Consider the following 25,254-nt stretch of genomic DNA (forward strand, 5'->3'; position numbering starts at 1 on the left):
TGTAACTGTACATACCTGATAACATTAGAGACACTATCGCCTAGATTTAGAGTTTTGTCGGTAAAGACCCGCGGTGCTAACGCTGCTTTTTTTCCCCGCGCACCCTTAAGACAACGCTGGTATTTAGAGTTGTCTGAGTGGCTGCGTTAGGCAGGCTCAGAAAAGGGAGCGTTGAGCATAATTTACCGCCACTTCAACTCTCAATACCAGCGTTGCCTATGGTAGCGGTAAGCTGGAAAAACGTGCTCGTGCACGATATCCCCATAGGAAACAATGGGGCTGAGCTGGCTGAAAAAAAAACTAACACCTGCAAAAAAGCAGCGTTCAGCTCCTAGCGCAGCCCCATTGTTTCCTATGGGGAAACACTCTCTAAGTCTACACCTAACACCCTAACATAAACCCCGAGTCTAAACACCCCTATCCTTACACTTATTAACCCCGAATCTGCCTTACACTTATTAACCCCGAATCTGCTGCCCCCGCTATCGCTGACACCTGCATTTTATTATTAACCCCTAATTTGCGGATCCTGACATCGCCGCAACCTACATTATAGCTATGAACCCCTAATCTACTGCCCCTAACATCGCCGACACCTATATTATATTTATTAACCCCTAATCTACCGCACCCAACGTCGCCGCCACCTACCTACACTTATTAACCCCTAATCTGCCGACCGGACCTCGCCGCCACTATAATAAATGTATTAACCCCTAAACCGCCGCACTCCCGCCTCACAAACACTATAATACATTTTATTAACCCCTAATCTGCCCTCCCTAACATCGCCGCCACCTACCTACAATTATTAACCCCTAATCTCCTGCCCGCAACGTCGCCGCTACTCTAATAAAGTTATTAACCCCTAAACCTAACCCTAACACCCCCTAAGTTAAATATAATTTTAATTAAACAAAATAATATTCCTATAATTAAATAAATTATTCCTATTTAAAACTAAATACTTACCTATCAAATAAACCCTAATATAGCTACAATATAACTAATAGTTACATTGTAGCTATTTTAGGATTTATATTTATTTTACAGGGAACTTTGTATTTATTTTAACTAGGTACAATAGCTATTAAATAGTTAATAACTATTTAATAGCTACCTAGTTAAAATAAGTTTAAACTAATTACACCTAATCTAAGCCCCCTAATAAAATAAAAAAGCCCCCAAAATAAAAAAATGCCCTACCCTATTCTAAATTACAAAAGTAATCAGCTCTTTTACCAGCCCTTAAAAGGGCTTTTTGGGGGGCATTGCCCCAAAGTAATCAGCTCTTTTACCTGTAAAAAAAATACAACCCCCCCAACATTAAAACCCACCACCCACATACCCCTACTCTAACCCACCCAAACCCCCCTTAAAAAAACCTAACGCTAACCCCCTGAAGATCTCCCTACCTTGAGTCGTCTTCACCCAACCGGGCCGAATTCTTCATCCAAGGTGCGCAGAGGAGGTCCTTCATCCGGTAGAAGCCTTCATCCAGTCGGCGTCTTCAATCTTCATCCATCCGGAGCGGAGCCATCTTCCAAGGAGCCGACGCGTAGCCACCCTCTTCATCCGGAGTCTTCGTACACAATGACGGTACCTTTAAGTGACGTCATCCAAGATGGCGTCCCTTCAATTCCGATTGGCTGATAGGATTCTATCAGCCAATCGGAATTAAGGTCGGAAAAATCTGATTGGCTGATTCAATCGGCCAATCAGATTGAAGTTCAATCCGATTGGCTGATCCAATCAGCTAATCGTATTGAGCTTGCATTCTATTGGCTGTTCCAATCAGCCAATAGAATGCAAGCTCAATACGATTGGCTGATTGGATCAGCCAATAGGATTGAACTTCAAGGGGGGTTTGGGTGGGTTAGAGTAGGGGTATGTGGGTGGTGGGTTTTAATGTTGGGTGGGTTGTATTTTTTTTTAGAAAGAGCTGATTACTTTGGGGTAATGCCCCGCAAAAAGCTGGTAAAAGAGCTGATTACTTTTGTAATTTAGAATAAGGTAGGGCATTTTTTTATTTTGGGGGGCTTTTTTATTTTATTAGGGGGCTTAGATTAGGTGTATTTAGTTTAAACTTCTTGTAATTTTTTTTATTTTTGTAATTTAGTGGGGGGTTTTTTGTATTATAGATTAGTTTATTTAATTGTATTTTAGTTTAGCTAATTGTAGGTAATTTATTTAATTAATTTAATGATAGTGTAGTGTTAGGTGTATTTGTAACTTAGGTTAGGATTTATTTTACAGGTAATTTTATACTTGTTTTAACTAGGTAGCTATTAAATAGTTATTAACTATTTAATAGCTATTGTACCTAGTTAAAATAAATACAAAGTTGCCTGTAAAATAAATATAAATCCCAAAATAGCTACAATGTAACTATTAGTTATATTGTAGCTATATTAGGGTTTATTTGATAGGTAAGTATTTAGTTTTAAATAGGAATAATTTATTTAATTATAGGAATATTATTTCGTTTAATTAAAATTATATTTAACTTAGGGGGGTGTTAGGGTTAGGGTTAGAGTTAGGTTTAGGGGTTAATAACTTTATTATAGTAGCGGCAACGTTGCGGGCGGGAGATTAGGGGTTAATAATTGTAGGTAGGTGGCGGCGATGTTAGGGAGGGCAGATTAGGGGTTAATAAAATTTATTATAGTGTTTGCAAGGCGGGAGTGCGGTGGTTTAGGGGTTAATACGGTTTAGGGGTTAATACATTTATTATAGTGGCGGTGAGGTCCGGTCGGCAGATTAGGGGTTAATAAGTGTAGTTAAGTAGCTGCGACGTTGGGGGGGGGGGCAGATTAGCGGGTAATAAATATAATATAGGTGTAGGCGATGTTAGGGGCAGCAGATTAGGGGTTCATAGGGATAATGTAGGTGGCGGCGATGTCCGGTCGGCAGATTAGGGGTTAAAAAATTTTATTAGAGGGTTGGCGATTTGGGGGGGGGCTCAGTTTAGGGGTACATAGGTAGTTTATGGGTGTTAGTGTACTTTATAGCACAGTAGTTAGGAGCTTTATATTCCGGCGTTAGCCCATAAAGCTCTTAACTACTGACTTTTTTTGGCGAGAGTCTTGTCGGAAGAGGCTCTACCGCTCAGTTCTTCCAAGATTCCAAATGCCAGCGTTAGGCAAATCCCATAGAAAAGATAGGATACGCAATTGACGTAAGGTGGTCTGCGGTAGCCTGGAGTCGCGGAAAGGAAGTGAGCGGTAGACCCTTTCCTGGCTGACTCTAAATACCAGCGGGCGGTAAAAAGCAGCGTTAGGGCCCCTTAACGCTGCTTTTGACGGCTAATGCCAAACTCTAAATCTAGGCATATATATTTGCTTGCTTATCTGTGTTTATTGGGCTTGCTAGTGGCTCTATATGTGTATTGAACTCTATTCAATGTGAGTAATCTAGGATTAATTCAACTTTACAATACTATATATCAAGTTCTATGTACAGGAGTTCATATTTCATATTGCATTGTTTTGATTGTGTCTTTATTTTATCTGTTTATCATTTAATTCTGTCTATATGGTGGTTAAGATGGTGAATACTAAGGCCTAGATTTGGAGTTTGGCGGTAGCCGTGAAAACCAGCGTTAGAGGCTCCTAACGCTGGTTTTAGGCTACCTCCGGTATTTGAAGTCATTAAAAAAAGGGTCTAACGCTCACTTTTCAGCCGCGACTTTTCCATACCGCAGATCCCCTTACGTCAATTGCGTATCCTATCTTTTCAATGGGATTTTTCTAACTCCGGTATTAAGAGTCGTGGCTGAAGTGAGCGTTAGAAATCTAACGACAAAACTCCAGCCCCAGAAAAAAGTCAGTAGTTAAGAGCTTTCTGGGCTAACGCCGGTTCATAAAGCTCTTAACTACTGTACTCTAAAGTACACTAACACCCATAAACTACCTATGTACCCCTAAACCGAGGTCCCCCCCACATCGCCGCCACTCGATTAAATTTTTTAACCCCTAATCTGCCGACCGCCACCTACGTTATACTTATGTACCCCTAATCTGCTGCCCCTAACACCGCCGTCCCCTATATTATATTAACCCCTAACCTGCCCCCCACAACGTCGCAGCCAGCTACCTACAATAATTAACCCCTAATCTGCCGACCGCAAAGCGCCGCCACCTACATTATAGCTATGTACCCCTAATCTGCTGCCCCTAACACCGCCGACCCCTATATTATATTTATTAACCCCTAACCTGCCCCCCACAACGTCGCAGCCAGCTACCTACAATAATTAACCCCTAATCTGCCGACCGCAAAGCGCCGCCACCTACATTATAGCTATGTACCCCTAATCTGCTGCCCCTAACACCGCCGACCCCTATATTATATTTATTAACCCCTAATCTGCCCCCCTCAACGTCGCCTCCACCTGCCTACACTTATTAACCCCTAATCTGCCGAGCGGACCGCACCGCTATTATTATAAAGTTATTAACCCCTAATCCGCCTCACTAACCCTATAATAAATAGTATTAACCCCTAATCTGCCCTCCCTAACATCGCCGACACCTAACTTAAATTATTAACCCCTAATCTGCCTACTTGAGCTCACCGCTATTCTAATAAATGTATTAACCCCTAAAGCTAAGTCTAACCCTAACACTAACACCCCCCTAAATTAAATATAATTTTAATCTAACGAAATTAATTAACTCTTATTAAATAAATTATTCCTATTTAAAGCTAAATACTTACCTGTAAAATAAATCCTAATATAGCTACAATATAAATTATAATTATATTATAGCTATTTTAGGATTAATATTTATTTTACAGGTAACTTTGTATTTATTTTAACCAGGTACAATAGCTATTAAATAGTTAAGAACTATTTAATAGCTAAAATAGTTAAAATAATTAAAAATTTACCTGTAAAATAAATCCTAACCTAAGTTACAATTAAACCTAACACTACACTATCAATAAATTAATTAAATAAAATACCTACAATTACCTACAATTAAACCTAACACTACACTATCAATAAATTAATTAAATACAATACCTACAAATAACTACAATGAAATAAACTAACTAAAGTACAAAAAATAAAAAAGAACTAAGTTACAAAAAATAAAAAAATATTTACAAACATAAGAAAAATATTACAACAATTTTAAACTAATTACACCTACTCTAAGCCCCCTGATAAAATAACAAAGCCCCCCAAAATAAAAAAATGCCCTACCCTATTCTAGATTACTAAAGTTCAAAGCTCTTTTACCTTACCAGCCCTGAACAGGGCCCTTTGCGGGGCATGCCCCAAGAAGTTCAGCTCTTTTGCCTGTAAAAAAAAAACATACAATACCCCCCCCCCAACATTACAACCCACCACCCACATACCCCTAATCTAACCCAAACCCCCCTTAAATAAACCTAACACTAAGCCCCTGAAGATCTCCCTACCTTGAGTCGTCTTCACCCAGCCGAGCCAAATTCTTCATCCAAGCGGAGCAAGAAGAGGTCCTCCATCCGGTAGAAGTCTTCATCCAAGCGGGGCAGAAGATGTCTTCCATCCGATTGAAGTCTTCATCCAAGCGGGATCTTCTATCGTCATCCATCCGGAGCGGAGCGGCAGGATCCTGAAGACCACCGACGCGGAACATCCATCCTGGCCGACGACTGAACGACGAATGACGGTTCCTTTAAATGACGTCATCCAAGATGGCGCCCCTCGAATTCCGATTGGCTGATAGGATTCTATCAGCCAATCGGAATTAAGGTAGGAATATTCTGATTGGCTGATGGAATCAGCCAATCAGAATCAAGTTCAATCCGATTGGCTGATCCAATCAGCCAATCGGATTGAACTTGATTCTGATTGGCTGATGGAATCCTATCAGCCAATCGGAATTCGAGGGACGCCATCTTGGATGACGTCATTTAAAGGAACCGTCATTCGTCGTTCAGTCGTCGGCCAGGATGGATGTTCCGCGTCGGAGGTCTTCAGGATCCTGCCGCTCCGCTCCGGATGGATGACGATAGAAGATCCCGCTTGGATGAAGACTTCAATCGAATGGAAGACCTCTTCTGCCCCGCTTGGATGAAGACTTCTACCGGATGGAGGACCTCTTCTTGCTCCGCTTGGATGAAGAATTTGGCTCGGCTGGGTGAAGACGACTCAAGGTAGGGAGATCTTCAGGGGCTTAGTGTTAGGTTTATTTAAGGGGGGTTTGGGTTAGATTAGGGGTATGTGGGTGGTGGGTTGTAATGTTGGGGGGGGGTATTGTATGTTTTTTTTTTACAGGCAAAAGAGCTGAACTTCTTGGGGCATGCCCCGCAAAGGGCCCTGTTCAGGGCTGGTAAGGTAAAAGAGCTTTGAACTTTAGTAATCTAGAATAGGGTAGGGCATTTTTTTTATTTTGGGGGGCTTTGTTATTTTATTAGGGGGCTTAGAGTAGGTGTAATTAGTTTAAAATTGTTGTAATATTTTTCTTATGTTTGTAAATATTTTTTTATTTTTTGTAACTTAGTTCTTTTTTATTTTTTCTACTTTAGTTAGTTTATTTCATTGTAGTTATTTGTAGGTATTGTATTTAATTAATTTATTGATAGTGTAGTGTTAGGTTTAATTGTAGGTAATTGTAGGTATTTTATTTAATTAATTTATTGATAGTGTAGTGTTAGGTTTAATTGTAACTTAGGTTAGGATTTATTTTACAGGTAAATTTGTAATTATTTTAACTATTTTAGCTATTAAATAGTTCTTAACTATTTAATAGCTATTGTACCTGGTTAAAATAAATACAAAGTTACCTGTAAAATAAATATTAATCCTAAAATAGCTATAATATAATTATAATTTATGTTGTAGCTATATTAGGATTTATTTTACAGGTAAGTATTTAGCTTTAAATAGGAATAATTTATTTAATAAGAGTTAATTAATTTCGTTAGATTAAAATTATATTTAATTTAGGGGGGTGTTAGTGTTAGGGTTAGACTTAGCTTTAGGGGTTAATACATTTATTAGAATAGCGGTGAGCTCCAGTCGGCAGATTAGGGGTTAATAATTGAAGTTAGGTGTCGGCGATGTTAGGGAGGGCAGATTAGGGGTTAATACTATTTATGATAGGGTTAGTGAGGCGGATTAGGGGTTAATAACTTTATAATAATAGCGGTGAGATCCGGTCGGCAGATTAGGGGTTAATAAGTGTAGGCAGGTGGAGGCGACATTGTGGGGGGCAGATTAGGGGTTAATAAATATAATATAGGGGTCGGCGATGTTAGGGCAGCAGATTAGGGGTACATAGGGATAATGTAAGTAGCGGCGGTTTACGGAGCGGCAGATTAGGGGTTAATAATAATATGCAGGGGTCAGCGATAGCGGGGGCGGCAAATTAGGGGTTAATAAGTGTAAGGTTAGGGGTGTTTAGACTCGGGGTACATGTTAGAGTGTTAGGTGCAGATGTAGGAAGTGTTTCCCCATAGCAAACAATGGGGCTGCGTTAGGAGCTGAACGCGGCTTTTTTGCAGGTGTTAGGTTTTTTTTCAGCTCAAACAGCCCCATTGTTTCCTATGGGGGAATCATGCACGAGCACGTTTTTGAGGCTGGCCGCGTCCGTAAGCAACTCTGGTATCGAGAGTTGCATTTGCGTTAAATATGCTCTACGCTCCTTTTTTGGAGCCTAACGCTGACATTATATGGACTCTCAATACCAGAGTTATTTTAAAGGTGCGGCCAGAAAAAAGCCGGCGTTAGCTACGCGGGTCCTTACCGACAAAACTCTAAATCTAGCCGCTAGTTTGTAAGTGATAGGGGAAGGATAGGGGTTAAATCCCAGTATTTTGGTTTTAGCCAATTAGAGTTAAGTTCTTAATTTAAAATGGGCTGGATTCGGCCATTTGACCACACTACGATTATGGCTCATTAGCCGAAACGCGTCAGTGGGTCACTGGGATCTGACCAATATCCCTTGAACTTTGCTGTGCTGCGGCCACACGCATATATATTTTTTATACCATTTTTGGGAATAAAGATTGTTTTTTAACACCATTTTCCGTGGAGGTGCTCCTTTTCTTTGTTTTGTACCTTGGATCGTAAATACCTGTGAGCACGCGATGGGATTGGTTCCCCTGCGCCCCCACTGCCGTTCACATGACCAGAGTTTTACCTGACGTCACGGATTACGCATGCACCCATCTTAGGGAGGAGAGAAGGCATCTCACGCCGAAGGGGGATTGCCGGTCATCTGCAAAGGGTAGAGTCTCTTTCATGCTGATAAGGCAGTTTTATGTACTAAGTTAGGTTCCCTTCCTAAAGTGGTGTCAGATCGCAACATTTATCAAGAAATTTTTGTTCCTTCCTTGTGTCCCAATCCTTCTTCAGCGAAGGAACGTTTGCTTCATAATCTAGATATGGTTCATGCCTTGAAGTTCCACCTTCAGGCTACTAAGGAGTTCAGACAATCTTCATCTTTGTTTGTCATCTATGTGGGTAAGCATAAGGGTCAGAAGGCCACTACGTCTTCCCTGTCTTTCTGGTTGAGAAGTGTCATCCGCCTAGCTTATGAGACGGCGGGACAACAGCCTCCTGAGAGGATTACAGCTCATTCCACTAAAGGAATAGCTTCTTCCTGGGCTTTTAAGAATGAAGCCTCAATGGATCAGATTTGTAAGGCAGCTACCTGGTCCTCACATACTTTTTCTACATTTTACAAGTTTGATTTGTTTGCTTTGGCTGAAGCAGGTTTCTGGAGAAAAGTGCCCTCAGATTAGGGCCTCCTCCTTTTTGTTCCCTCCCGTTATTCCTTCAGTGTCCTCTGGAGGTTGGGTATTGTTTTCCCAACAGTAAGGAATGAGGTTGTGGACTCTCCCTGCCTTATGGAAAGAAAGCAAAATATATGCTTACTAGATAAATTCCTTTCTTTCCTGGCAGGGAGAGTCCACGACCCCGCCCGTTAGTTATTTTTTTGTTTGGGCGGCTCCCTTTTTGTTTTTCTTCTGGCACCTTTATACCCTGATGTTTATCCTACTTTTCCTCGTTCCCTCGGCCGAATGACTGAGGGGATAGGGGAAGTGGGAGGGATATTTAAGCCTTTGGCTGGGGTGTCTTTGCCTCCTCCTGGTGGCCAGGTGTTGTACTTCCCAACAGTAAGGAATGAAGTTGTGGACTCTCCCTGCCAGGAAAGAAAGGAATTTATCTGGTAAGCATACATTTTCTTTTTTGTTAATTTTGTCACTGATAGTTAAAGGGATACTGAACCCAATTTTTTTTCATGATTCAGATAGAGCATGCAATTTTAAGCAACTTTCTAATTTACTTCTATTATCAATTTTTTTCATTCTCTTGCTATCTTTATTTGAAAAAGAAGGCTTGTAAGCTAAGGAGGCAGCAATTTTTTGGTTCAGTTCGATGGACAGCACTTGTTTATTGGTGTTGTCCAATCAGCAAGGACAACCAAAAATGGGCCGGCATATAAACTTACATTCTTGCTTTTCAAATAAACATACCAAGAGAATGAAGAAAATGTGATAATAGGAGTAAATTAGAAAGTTGATTAAAATCACCAAAGAAAAAAATTTGGGTTCAGTGTCCCTTTAATTGGCAGAGCAGAATTTTATGCTGTTCAGAGACTAATTTTAAAGATATGGGAAACCCAAAATTGTCCTTTTATGATTCAGATAGATCATGTAATTTTAAACAACTTTCAAATTCACTTTTATTATCACATTTTCTTCGTTCTCTTGGTATCTTTTGTTGAAACGCAGGGACATAATGCTTAGGAGCTAGCCCATATCCCAAGAATCTATTCTGTCTCTGCCAAATGGATATTCAAAAAATATGGCCTATAAAGTTAATACATTCTTTTGGTGACTATAATTTTTATTATAATCATTAATAAAATTGCAAGACCCTTCATTAGCATATTATTTTATAATAAAATACTTCTCTTTTTCATTTCTTTCAAAGGGCAGAAAATGCAAAAAGGGCATGAATTTATTATAATGTTCAATAGATGAGTATTTGTTTTATTTGGACTCTCAAAGATATTGTGTTTGTTATTTAACCTGTCACCTTCAGGTTTCTGGTAAATGATTTGGAGGAGGAAGACCCCTTCCACAAGCAAATTTACATCTGGGCTCTGGGACCTTAATGGAATAAATGAAAAATGTAATTATTAGAGATATGGCCAATATTAACTTTAACGCCCTGTTGACTCAGGAAACATGTGTTCTTACCTTAACCCCTTAAGGACCAGGCATTTCCGACAAAAACTTCCCCAAAAGACCAGAGCAGTTTTAGCAGTTTTGCCATCACTACATTTAAACAGAAATAGAGACTTTTTTATATTTACCTATCAAAACTATATATTTTGTTTTAGTAGACAGCGTATTGATCTAGGCCCATTTTGGTATATTTCATGCCACCATTTCACCGCCAAATGCTATCAAATAAAAAAAAGTTAACTTTTCCACAATTTTAGGTTTCTTACTGAAATTATTTACAAACAGCTTGGGCAATCATGGCACAAATGGTTGTAAATGCTTCTCTGGGATCCCCTTTGTTCAGAAATCGCAGATATATATGGCTTTGGCATTGCTTTTTGATAATTAGAAGGCCGCTAAATGCCGCTGCTCACCACACTTATTATGCCCAGCAGTGAAGGGGTTAATTAGGTAGCTTGTAGGGTTAATTTTAGCTTTAGTGTAGAGATCAGCCTTCCACCTGACACACCCTGATCCCTCCCTGGCCCCCCTCAAACAGCTCTCTCCCTCCCCCACCTCATAATTGTCACCGAAATCTTAAGTTATGGAAGAAAGTCTGTCAGTATAAAAATAATTTTTTTATTTTTTTTTAAATATATTTTTAAAAATATATATTTGCTGCAGTGTAGGTTCCCCCCTAACCCCCCAACCTCCCTGATTCCCCCCCCCAAAAAGCTATCTAACCCTCCCCCCTCTACCTATTTGCCGCCATATTAGGTACTGGCAGCTGTCTGACAGTACCCGGTTTGCTACAAATTTGGCAAATTTTCATTAAAAAAAATGAAAGACCTATTTTTTCTGTAGTGTAGCTGCCCCCCCTCAATACCCTACCCCCTCCCAGATCCCTTTCCATTATCGGATCCCACATGGGATCCCCTCATTACCCCTACTCCCGCCTCCCTCCTTCCCCCTCAATGACGCAGTTTTTGAAAAAAAATGTATTCCCTGTAGCGTGGTCGAGCGGAACCCACCCACTCCCGCCCTCCTGCCTCCTCTAGCAATGGGCCGCCCACCCGCCTCCCTTCCTAACCTCCCACCCACCAACAATTGGCACCACCGCTGTCCTATGCAGAGAGGACCAAAGAGTGGCCCTCTCTGCATCGGTAACTCTGCAAATCTATTTCTGCAGTACCCCACACGTGGGGCATGCAGAAATAGCGCAATCTCGCTATTTTGAGTGAAATCGCAGCAGAGAGAATCCCAGGACTGCAGCAACGTACAGGGTACGTCACTGGTCCTTAAGGGCATAAAGACTAGCGTCGTACAGGATCGTTAAGGGGTTCAAGGGATACTTTCTTTGTTCTCTTGGAATCTTTATTTGAAAAGCAGGAATAAAAGATAAGGTGACGGCCAATTTTAGGTTCAGCACCTGGGTAGCGCTTGCTGATGGGTGGCTAAATGTAGCCATTAATCAGAAAGCACTATCCAGGGTTCTGAACCAAAAATGGGCCGGCTGCTAAGCTTTCATTCCTGCTTTTTCAAATAAAGATACCAAGAGAATGAAGAAAAATTGATAATAGGAGTAAATTAGAAAGTTTCTAAAATTGCATGCTCTATCTGAATCATAAAAGAAAAAAAATGGTTTTAGTATCCCTTTACTTCTGGTTTAACTGTTTTATGTGGCACCATTGTCAATATTCAAAATTCTTTAAGTTCTAGGAATGTAGAAGACCCCATATTTAGTACATTCTTTAGCTCCAGGAATGCAGAAGACCCCATATTTGTTACATTCTTTAGCTCCAGGAACATAGCAGACCCCATATTTGTTACATTCATTAGCTCCAGGAATGAAGAAGATCCATATTTGTTACATTCTTTAGCTCCAGGAACGTAAAAGACTCCATATTTGAATTATTGGAGTTATGGATCCAACTATGGACCAAGATGAACTTCAACGCCCAGGTGGACTCAGGAAACAGGTTTAGAAGGCAGGAGTCTGTATATTTATCTATATTTTCAATGTTCCTACCTTAATTCTGGTTTAGCTGTTTTATGTGGCACCATTGTCAATATTCAACACTTTTTAAGTTCCAGGAATGTAGAAGACCCCATAATTGTTACATTTTTTAGGTCCAGGAACACAGAAGACTCCATATTTGTTACATTCTTAAGCTCCAAAAATGTAGAAGGCCCCATATTTGTTAAATTTATTAGCTCCAGGAATGTAGAAGACCCCATATTTGTTACATTCTTTAGCTTCAGGAATATAGAAAACAACATATTTGTTACATTATTTAGGTCCAGGAGCGTAAAAAACCCCATGTTTGTTGCATTCTTTAACTCCAGGAACATAGAAGAAGCCATATTTGTAGCATAATCTCTCATTTAAACAGATAGTCCAATATTTCCCCAATGTCTAGAAGGAAAAAAATTGGCAAGAAATTCAGTTAGTATTCCTGCCATTAACATCTTTAGTTGCATGAGGTGTAATACATCTAACATATCAAATGAGTACCGCTAGCAAAGTGGAAACACAATAAGCACAACCCCTTGCAAAAGTGTTTATGTAAATTTAAATTTACACATTGGTTTTGTTACGGTAAAGCAATCTCACTAGATAGAATGAGAGGTGTCTCTAAGGGATGGCTGTTGGCATTCCAGTATGTTCTAGAGACGGGACGCCTACACCTCACTTCAGCATGCTTAATTTAGAAAGACTTTTAAACGCACATTAAACACTAAATAAATCATTGATATAATAATGTATTCAGAGTAAAGATTAGTCTGAAAATTATAGATACTTGTATTTTTTTTAAATATTAGTTGTTTAAATATTGAAAAAAAAGGTTAACAGTTTAATGTCCATAAATCAATGGGCGCTGCCAAATTGTACCTTAGTTTTCTTTTTGTGCTTAGGCCAATTAGGGACAGTTGTAAATGGCCTACTAAAGGGTGCGACCAATGGCTGTGTCTGCTGTGTCTACCCTTCCACTTTTAACAGGTATTTGAGAAGCCCACAATATTGAGAATTAAATTACAGGAAAATGGAACAAAATAAATAAGGAAAGTATAGTGCAAATTTGTTTTACTACATGTAATTAAACATTTTATATTAATTTCTCAAAGTGTTTAATGTCCCTTTAAGTATCTCGTCTCAATTTTTAATTCTCTTTGTTTAAATTTTGCATATGTTAGTATGAACTGCTTTTTTAATGTTTGTTATGGAAGATTTTAAAGTTGTTTTTGTGATGCCAGCATCCTTTTATTCTATACGGTGAGAACTGAATGGTTACGGAATAGATGCGGTTCCACTGATTTATAATTAAGAGTGAGGGGCAAATGATTTTCACATTGTGATGTTGTATCGCTTTTTTTCCATGAAATATTAGTTTTTCACAAACTGGATTTATCTATCTACAGTCCTGGCCAGAAGTTTTGAGAATGACACAAATATTAATTTTCACAAAGTCTGCTGCCTCCGTTTGTATAATGGCAATTTGCATATATTCCAGAATGTTATGAAGAGTGATCAGATCAATTGCAATTGATTGCAAAGTCCCTCTTTGCCATGAAAATTAACTTAATCCCCAAAAACTAATTTCCACTGCATTTTACACCTGCCACAATAGGAGCAGCTGACATCTCAGTTATTCTCTCGTTAACACAGGTGTCAGTGTTGACGAGGACAAGGCTGGAGACCACTTTGTCATGCTGATTAAGTTAGAATAACAGACTGGAAGCTTTAAATGGAGGGTGCTGCTTGAAATCATTGCCTTTCCTCTGTTAACCATGGTTACCTGCAAGGAAACACGTGCAGTCATCATTGCTTTGCACAAAAAGGGATTCACAGGCAAGGATATTGCTGCTACTAAGATTGCACCTAAATCAACCATTTATCGGATCATCAAGAACTTTAACCTCTTAAGGACATATGACGGAATTTTTCCGTCATAAAACAATTGAGCAAACTGAAAGCTGTGTCCTTAAAAGGTTAAGGAGAGAGGTTCAGTTGTTGTGAAGAAGGCTTCAGGGCGCCCAAGAAAGTCCAGAAAGTGCCAGGACCGTCTCCTAAAGTTGATTTAGCTGCGGGATTGGGGCACTACCAGTGCAGAGCTTGCTCAGGAATGGCAGCAGGCAGTTGTGAGTGCATCTGCACGCACAGTGAGGCGAAGACATTTGGAGGATGACCTGGTGTTAAGAAGGGCAGCAAAGAAGCCACTTCTCTCCAGGAAAAACATCAGGGACAGACTGATATTCTGCAAAAGGTTCAGGGATTGGACTACTGAGGACTGGGGTAAAGTCATTTTCTCTGATGAATCCCCTTTGCGATTGTTTGGGGCATCTGGAAAAAACCTTGTCCAGAGAAGAAAAGGTGTGTGCAACCATCAGTCCTGTGTCATGCTAAGCATCCTGAGACCATTCATGTGTGGGGTTGCTTCTCAGCCAAGGGAGTGGGCTCACTTACAATTTTGCCTAAGAACACAGCCATGAATAAAGAATGGTACAAAAACATCCTCCAAGAGCAACTTCTCACAACTATCCAAGAACAGTTTGGTATGAACAATACCTTTTCCAACTTGATAGCGCACCTTGTCATAAGGCAAAAGTGATAACTAAGTGGCTTAGGGAACAAAACATCAAATATTTGGGTTCATGGCCAGGAAACTCCCCAGACCTTAATCCCATTGAGAACTTGTGGTCAATCCTCAAGAGGCCGGTAAACAAAAAAACACAAATTCTGACAAACTCCAAGCATGTATTGATTATGCAAGAATGGGCTTCCATTAGTCAGTATTGATTGACAGCATATAACACTAAAAAGAGTAAATTGCGCTATATGTGGGCAATTGATTGACAGCATGCCAGGGCGAATTGCAGAGGTCTTGAGAAGGAAGGGTCAACACTGCAAATATTGACTCTTTGCATAAACTTAATGTAGTTGTCAATAAAAGCCTTTGAAACTTATGAAGTGCTTGTAATTATTCTTCAGTATACCATAGTAACATCTGACAAAAAGATCTAAAAACACTGAAGCAGCAGACTTTGTGAAAATGAATATATGTTTCATTCGCAAAACTTTTGGCCAGGACTGTAGTATACGGTACTAGTCCGATATAAGCTGCATACAAAATGTGCACATAAACTAACACCATTTTCTCTGCATGCCTGCAAGTTTTTGCTCCTCAGGCCTGTAGCCTCAACAAATGAATGTGGTGTAGAAAATAAACTTAGGACTATGCAAATAATATCTTAACATACAACTTCCGCAGTACACCTAGGCCTCGATTTATCAAAGCTTCAACAGATAACATGATTGAATTCAGCGTCGAACATGACACAAGATTGATTTGCCATAGTTAACAAAGCATCAATATTGTCAAATTTTGAAATTTGTGACGTAAAATACGTTCCCGCGATCTCAATCAGACACAGATCGATACTTGCGTCATTACAGATGTTTCGAATTTACATTCAACTCTATTTGACCCTTTTCCCAATTCCGACGCAGCATACCAAGGCCTCGCTTCCATTGAGTCGTTAAAAATGGAGCCGTAAGCTACCGAAGCGGACGACAGCTAAAAGTAATTTACGGCTCCATTTTAGTACCAGGTTTCCATTGAAAAGATTAGCGTGTTGCGCGCAGTCGCTCTTTTCGGCCGTACGTAAGTTTGCGTTGCCAACCGATGTCGGATTTGTCGAAAAGCGCGGCATAACAAGTGCATTGCCATGGTAACCCGACCTCTGTCTATAAGAATAACGGTTTGCGCCTGCGCTCTTTACCTGTGATCGCCTCTAGAGAGAAAGACACGGGAGCTAGTTGCGTTGGTAGGAGTTTTGGGTTTTTGAGAGTTGTTTGAGAGTTAGTGGAGAGTTTGATATTTGATTTTCATATATTCTTATTGTAGGCCTCATATAATATTAGGAACACACACACACACACACATCCATACATTAGTTAATTAACACACATTAGTTTATACACACAAATACACACACACACACATACACACTTTTATTTGATACAAACACATTCACATTTTTTTTTTTCATTAACCCCCATATCCCCATCTTCCTTTATTACTCCTTTCATTAATCCCCTTATTCCACTTCCCATCCCCCCTTTGACTACCCTTCCCTTCCTCACTATATAACTTGTTTTTTTATATATACATTTTGCCCATCCTATTTTTTTTTTTTTAACATCCCATATTTTTTGTTTCATTTGACTATATAGCTCACCCCTTTCTTAATTTGCATCCCTTATTATTTTTCTATAATTTTGTTCTAATCCTCCTTAGTTTTTCCTTTTTCATTTACATCCCTTTGTTTATTTTCACCCCCACATTTTATTTTTATTTTGAGGGATATAGAATAGAGATAGTTAGGGTCTAGATAGGTTAGGTAGTTAGTTTTGGGGCTATTTAATTTAGGGTTTAGTTAGGTGAATTAGTGTAGTTAGGTAAGCTAGGGACTTTAGTGTTAGGTTAGAGTTAGGGAGGAAGGAGAAAGGGATGGATAGGCCTAGTGGAGTTGGGAAGGGGGTGGCTAGGGGGAGGGCAGTGGTGAGGGTGGATAGAGGGAGGGGGAGGGGGGAAGTAGGGAGTAGTATGGGCAGGAATAGGGGCCGAGGTTTGGGTGGAGGATTTGTCCTTCCTCAAACCCTGGCAGAGGAGGGAAGGAGAGAGGGTGGAAGAGGAATGGAGGTGGGAGGAGTGAGGAGGAGTCAGCCTCAGCTAGGCACAAAAAGAAAAGGGAAAGTGGGGCAGACTGTGGCAACTGGGGGTGGGGCTGGTGGTAGCCTCTCACAGCCTGCAGGGACAGAGGAGGTAGAGAGGGCTGGTCCCCAGTCACAGGAGGGAGAGTCTGTGTCTGCTGGCCCTTCAGGTGTGAAGGGCAGGCTAAGAGAGGAGAGGTACTCTGAGGAGGAGAAGGAGGCTCTTGTTGAGGCATACTTGGAGAGGGCAGCTCAGCTGGAGAACCCTAACCTGAGGCCGGCTGTCCGGAATAAGCTGTGGGAGGAGATTCGAGTGGCAGTCAGCTGCTTAGGACGTAATCGTTCTACTGCCAGCATTAAACACTGCTATCATGACTGCAGGAGGGAAACCAAAGCTAAGCTGGCACAGCAGGCCAAATATGCACGTGGGACAGGTGGTGGTCCTAGCAAGAGAATACACCTAAGGTCATGGGAGGAGATGCTGTCCAATGTCATCTCGGATGAATCTGTTTACGGATGTAAGGGGACAATGGACACCTCTGTGCCACCTGAAGAGGTGTATGAAGGTGAATATTCAATATTAAATATAACCATATATGTGATGTATATATGTTGTATATCATAAATACCCATCTGTGTTTAGCTATGAATCTAAATTTACATAGTTGTATTTAATATGTTCAGCAAGCACTCTGTATTGTATATCTGCTCCGACAAGCAAGAATATTCATAATATAATATCCAAGAATATTAAGCATTTCATATAAATCATGTGTCATTGTCCTTAAAGGGACACTGTACCCAAAATTTTTATTTTGTGATTCAGATACAGCATGCAATTTTAAGCAACTTTCTAATTTACTCCTATTATGAATTTCTCTTCATTCTCTTGCTATCTTTATATGAAAAATAAGACATGTAAGCTTTTTTTCTAGGTTCAGAACTCTGGACAGCAGTTTTTAAATGGTGGATGCATTTATCCACCAATCAGCAAGGACAACCTAGGTTGTTCACCAAAAATGGGCCACCATCTAAACTTACATTCTTGCATTTCAAATAAAGATACCAAGAGAATAAAGAACATTTGAAAATAGGAGTAAATCCGAAAGTTGAATAAAATTGCATGCTCTATCTGAAGCACAAAATAAAATATTTGGGTACAGTGTCCCTTTAACAATGTCCCTTTAAGACACAGTCTATAAAGATTCCTCAGTTATGGTCATATATGCTTTGATTTTATCCCAAACACACTATATGTGTGTGTGTGTGTGTGTGTATGTGAATGTGTGTGTGTGTGTGTGTATGTGTGTGTATGTGTGTGTGTATGTGTGTGTATGTGTGTGTGTGTGTGTATGTGTGTGTGTGTGTGTGTGTATGTGTGTGTGTATGTGTGTGTATGTGTGTGTGTATGTGTGTGTGTGTATGTGTGTGTGTGTGTATGTGTATGTGTGTGTGTGTGTATGTGTGTGTGTGTATGTGTGTGTATGTGTATGTGTGTGTGTGTATGTGTGTGTATGTGTGTGTGTATGTGTGTGTGTGTATGTGTGTGTGTGTGTGTGTGTATGTGTGTGTGTGTACATATATACACATAAATATGGAATATAATAGTCTGTATTGTTATGCTACAAAGTAATATATTCTATTAGATAGATAATGTAAACATACCGTATATTTATTTGTAGGTTCCGAACAGGAGGAGTATGAAGCTGCACCAACACCACAGCAGGATGTTCCTACATTCACTGAGGAGGATGAGGATATCTATGGTGACACTACCTCCTATATCAGCCTCTTAGAAGATGATATGCAGCAGCCTAGGGCATATGAGGTGGAGGATGTATCATGCCCTTCTCCATCTACTTCGGAGACAACATTTCATGTTTTGGGTTCTGAACCCCAGCAGACTCATCCTCCTCAACAATGGCAGTTCATGCATACTTCGCAGCAACAAATGGCACAGCCCCCACAGCTGCACCCACCGCAGCAGATGATGCACCCCCCACAACATCCTCCTCAGCAGCAGATGATGCACCCCCCACAACATCCTCCTCAGCAGCAGATGATGCACCCACCACAACATCCTCCTCAGCAACAGATGATGCACCCACCACGACATCATTATCCTCAGCAGCAGATGATGCACCCACCACAGCAGCATACAGATCTGCATCATCTGTACTATATGCCTCCCACTTCTATGGCACAACAGGAATCCACACCACCACCCACTGCACCCACCAATGTATTGCCAACAGTGCCATCACAGACAACCTCACAGTCACCAATACGGAGAGACAGCCCTGGAACCAGCCAATTATTAGTTCCTGAGACACCAAATGTACAACAGGGTCCGGCACAGTCCCAGCAGGATGATCTACTGAGGCTCATACATAGAGAGCTTAGGCTGTCCAGGCTCCAGCAGCAGCAGGATTTGAGAAGGATACAGAGCCAAATGGACATCCATAATGCCTCACTCGTCCGCCTGGCAGAGGCAGTGGAGAGGCTCGCGGATAGGCCCCAAACTCCATCCTCCCTTGCATCCTCTGTCATCTCCCTGCAGGACCCTGAATCGCGGTTATTAGCCTCACATTCAGCTGGTGGGCGTCGCACAAGACGCCACACTGCCCCCCTAAGTACCTCTCCTCCAAAGGCAAAATCCCGCCGCAAGAATTAATTAATATTCTTTTTTTTCAACCCAAGATATATCATATCTAATTTTTGCACTAAAGCACTTTTTTAAGTGCGATTTTCATCTCATAAATATGCATCCATTTTTCTAATCCAAATTTGAACATATATCTTAATATTATTCTAATAGCTGTTTATCTGCTAAAAATGAACAGCTTTATTCATTTTTATTTCACATGATGTCAATTAATATGCAGGTGTACATTGTTGATAAATTTATGTGTCCTTTTATTGAGGATATCATATTATGCCGTTTAAGAATACTTGGGGATACGTGTCTGAAATTTATACAGTATATGCTATCTAACATAAGTCAACGTGACATGTGTAAATGTTATGATTTATATTCCACAAGCATATGTTGTTTGCTCCTTCAGATGAAGCTAATAAGGGTTATACAGTTATAGAAGAGTTGAAAAGTAAATACTCCTTCCTGTTGATATGGCCAAATACCTTGCATTCATTCTTATAGTCCTATGTGGAATGTAATATCTGAAATATATACCTATCATGACTAATACCTATCATGACTAATGCACTCCTTTTTGTCAAGATTATTATTCAATATTTAGAATAATTAGATAAATGTATCTTTAGGATATTTATGCACTGATGTATATACAACATATATGTGATTGCCATGATATAGAGGTGATTAATTCATTTTAATTGACATCATATGAACAGACACAGACTCTCCCTGGGACCAATGCACAATGCACTTTTAAAATGTTTCAATAACTCCATGTTAAAGACAATACTTCATATCTCTTGAAGTATGTAATATTAAGCACTTATGTATTTTGGTTAATAGTCTAAATATTGCAAATGTATTATCTGCTTTAGCAGACATGACATTACATATATTTTATAAATATTAGTACTATGACACATTATAACTTTAATGTGTCATCGTTTTGTATTGAATAAATATGATTTTCACATTGAAAATTACATTTGAATGAGGGTAAATCTGTAATAATAAAACTCATCTTCATGATAAACAACGTATTTCCTTTGAATTATTTTTCTATATGTATTGAGATTATATATAGCATCCCTGGGCAAAGGTTTCATTTTGAATAGGTAGATATTTTATTTATTTTTATAATATTTTACCAGGAAAGATACATTGAGATTTCTATGGTTTTCAAGTATGTCCTGGGTCCACAAAACATTGCATTGATACAATGGGTACAATAAAATATAAAAAAAAAATAATACACCATATATGCACAAAAATTTAACATAGAACCGGTAGGAAATATATAATCAACAATGACAGGTGCATTCTGTTTTGAGATATGTAGAGAGGGATCTCTTAAAGGATATTAGGCATGGGGAAGGTTTGAAAGTGTGCGGGAGGTCGTTCCATAATTGTGGTGCTTGCATATATTTTTATATGCACATACATATTGAAATTTCTATGACAACATGGGTGCAAATATTCCTATACATAGGACCAATAAATGTAGCATATATAATGTTATTTGTACATTGAAACACTCATAATTTTTTTGTGATTTGCTATTTCAATGAGAAACAGGCCTCAAAAAGCTCTTTTTTCCTCCTTTACACCTAGTTGAGCTGGGGGTAATATTTCTCAATGTATCGACAGCCTCCGACAGTGTATTAACGGTTAGCGCTTTCAATGGAAACCTGGTATAATTTATCGATTAACGGCTTCTATTACTTTCTATGGGACGCGAAAATCTTTTCGGCAGCCGAAGTCCGGCAGCCGATATTGAGGTATAACGCGCCATTGGAAACAGTCGTTAAACGCTATTGCTTTCGACAGCATATTTAACGGTTTGCGAGTGCACGCAAACTGAATTACGACTCAATGGAAGCGAGGCCCTAGTTTTCAATCCGCTTTCTCTCCTCTCTCTCTCTCCCCTCTCTCTCTCTCATGTCTCCCTCTCTCCCTCCTCTCCCTCTCTCATGTCTCCCTCCCCCTCTCTCTCTCCACCCTCTCTCTCTCCCCCTCTCTGATTACATGTTATACCTGCAATTATTCTTGCTCAGAATAATAATACATTTACACTAAATACATATAGTGGTATAAATAAACACAGAGATATTGAAGACAACATTGTAATTTAGATTTTCTGACATAACACACAACAATGACTTTAATCTTAGATTTACTTGGGAATATCACAATAAAACAATCAAGTACTTAGATATAAGTCTGATAGGCGATCAAACTCAAGGAAAAATAACTACAGAATTATATAGAAAAGAAATAACTGGTAACACTATATTACGTCATCCAACACATGTAAAAGCAGGGATCCCCAAACGTCAATTTATACATATCAGGAGGAATTGTTCCACACTAGAAGCCTATGAGAGACATTCAGATCAACTGATAGAAAGACTGGTAGATAGGGGGTACAATGTAGACAACGTGAAACAAATTCAAAATGAAATAAGAGGAATTCATAGGAAACTACTATTAAAGACAAAAAAAAGGAGTAAATATCAAATTAATCAGAAACACAATAAACAAAAGGGTATACATTTTATCACAACATACAGTAAACAGTTCAAAAAAATAACAAATATAGTAACAAGCAATTTAAATATACTACAAACAGATTCTACACTAAATAAAATTGTGTCTGAAGGTTGCAGATATATAGCCAGAAGATCACCCACAGTAGGGGATAGAGTAATTCAATATGTCTATACAGGGAATACTAAGAAACAAATAAAGGAACGTTGGCTATCTAAAAAAGGATGTTGTAAATGTGGACATCACCCATGCTTAACGTGTACACATATTAAGGCAGGGGAATTGTTCAGTTCTTCAAGTACAAATAAGGAATATAGAATTAGATATCGTTTGGACTGTACATCAAAATATATAGTATATCTTATTACATGTTCCATTTGTATTAAACAGTATGTAGGATGTTCTAGTCGTATGTTGAAAGACAGAGCTAGGGAACATCTCAATGACATACAGGCAAATCCACCTAAGACAAGAGTAGCTAAACATTTTTGTACTCACCCCAACCCCATTAAAGCATTTCAGATACAAGCAATAGATTATATTCAGTTCTCCCAGAGGAGGTAATAGATTTATAGATCTATTATTTAGGGAGACCAAATGGATATTCTTCTTACAAACAAAAGAACCAAATGGAATAAATGCAAGGTGGGATGTGGACCTCTTTTTAGGATGATAATGAATAGGAGGTCATATAATAATAATTATTAAATAACAAACAGAAATAAAGTTTTAATCTGAGAACCTGATATGACATCATTATAAGCTTTTTAGAGGTCTGTTAACTGTCAGCAAAGACATACGTATTTAGTATTGCCCTCTCTGTGTTCGTTTTTGGCTCATTCGCCTCATAATTTCAGAAACTTTTTTAGCTTTTAAATAACGAAAAAAATTTACTCACTAGGTAATTCAGCAAGGAGAATATATTCTCTCTTCTTAAGAGTGCTCTTTATACAACTTAATTATACACGTAAAAAAATAACATTTGGTATTGTACTTGGGCAATTGAAACAAAGTTGCGGTGGAAACTAAATGTAAATGTATTTAAGTGTATTGACAGAAATTCTGCCTAGCAACTGCTGAACAACCCTTGCATTCTTTTCTGTAATTGGGTATGATATCGCCGAAACGAGACTTCCGTCCTCTGACTGGAGGTCACGTGATCGGAGTGGTATTTAAAAGTTGGCGGTTTAGGTCATAGCAGTGGAGGCTCCTCCATAGGTTCACAGTCGCACGTGAACACCCAGAGCCCCCAAAAGAATAAGAAATTAAAAATAAATAAATAAATAAATCTTATTATCTTAATAAATTTAATTCATGATATATTTTTGGCTTAATAAATGTAATTATATCCTTTTTAATCCAGGCTCCACTGCAGTTTAAAAAAAAATTAAAAAAAATTGCCATGTTTACTGCTAGCTATCGCACAGCACCTCATGTGCGATAGATAGAAGTATAGGGAAAAGCCTGCAGCGCCTCCCACAACACAACATAGCTTTGCTAATCGCACAGGTCTTAGTGTGCGAGTGAGAACAAGCTGGCATGTCACGTGACACTCGCACACTGAGAGCTGTGTGTGTGTGGAAGGCGCACATCTTAAACTGTAGGGTGCGCTATACTTTTACAGAGCAGGGCATAGGAATAGGTTTCCACTTCCTGCTGCTCTACTATTTCTATGCGCGGAAACTTAAACTTGCCCTGTGTCTGTGTGTGGAGAGGTCTGACTAGTGAGGAGGACGCCATTCAAGAGGAGGAGGAGGTGGTGAGTCCATATATTATGAAGTCAGGGACTCACATCAGCCAGGGGACTTTGCCGGTGTTGTGTCAAAGTGCAACTCTTGTAGAGACCAGTGTACGTTAATGGTGGGTGGCTAAATCAAATACTAAGCAGTGAACTGTGAACATAGATAAACGTTAACTCTGACAACTCCTGGGTCCTGTGGTCTAACTCACTAAGCACTGACTGTGATGGGATCAGGCTGCTGCAAGCTGTCAAGGAAGCACAGAGTTAACGTTTATCTATGTTCACAGTTCACTGCTTAGTATTTTGTTTTTCCCTGCAGCGATTGTCTAGTCATAAACTTCCTAACCTATGTGACACAGCACTCACTCCGTTAATGTATAGTGTGAGCAGGAACTGTGAACTTCTGTTGAGGCTAATGCTGCAGTTGTTAGATAGTGGAGCTCTGCCCTGGGCATGTATGTTTGTTGACCCTTTCATGTTCATTACCAGTTTCTTTATGGAGCTTGTAAATGGCAAAGTCTGTCTGTCAATGTCAAATTGGTTAAGACCCTCTCTTATTAAATCCTTCCAAACCCCTCTTAAAACAATCAGTGTGTGACCTGTCAGGAGGAGACAATCAACAGACATTATCAGTCATTTAGCCCTTGAAGCCCATGCCTCATTCAAAGTCATAGTAATTGTATAGGTCTGTACACACACACACACACATATATATATATATATATATATGTGTGTGTGTGTGTGTGTGTGTATATATATATATATATATATATATATATATATGTGTGCGTGTGTATGAGAGAATATGTACAATTGAAATTGTATTAGCACTATTTCTTAAAAACTCATAATATAAAGTCATTCACATTAAATTATTTTGCAGATTTACAATAAATTTCAAAGTTTTTTTAATACTCTGCAATGTTTTGTGTTTTTGCTTTTTTAAATCATGTGTCTTTTATGCCATTATTTATTACCTATAGGCTATATATATATAAAAATAAATAAATATATTTATATATTTAACCATGAGGCATTTCACAAGGGCTGAGTTGCTGTACTTCAGCCATTAAAGGGACACTATATTCAATTTTTTTCTTTCATGATTCAGATAGAGCAGCAAATTTCTAATTTACTCCTATTATCAAATTTTCTCAGTTCTCTTGGTATCTTTATTTGAAAAAGCAGGAATGTAAGCTTACATTTTTTAAATGGTATTTAATTTAATTTTCAAAATTTATATATTGTGAACCCCCATTTGAATAACTCACGAGCCGCCACTGGGTCATAGTATCAGTCACTATTGATAAAGCTACGGTGAAACGCGTCTAGTGACGCACCACAAAGGGTCAGAGGTATTTATCACAGTATATGGTACTTTAACAAGACTGTTTGAAAACTATAAGAAGTTTAAACTAA

This window comes from Bombina bombina, chromosome 6 (genome assembly GCF_027579735.1).
Source record: "Bombina bombina isolate aBomBom1 chromosome 6, aBomBom1.pri, whole genome shotgun sequence".
In the NCBI taxonomy this organism is placed as follows: Eukaryota; Metazoa; Chordata; class Amphibia; order Anura; family Bombinatoridae; genus Bombina; species Bombina bombina.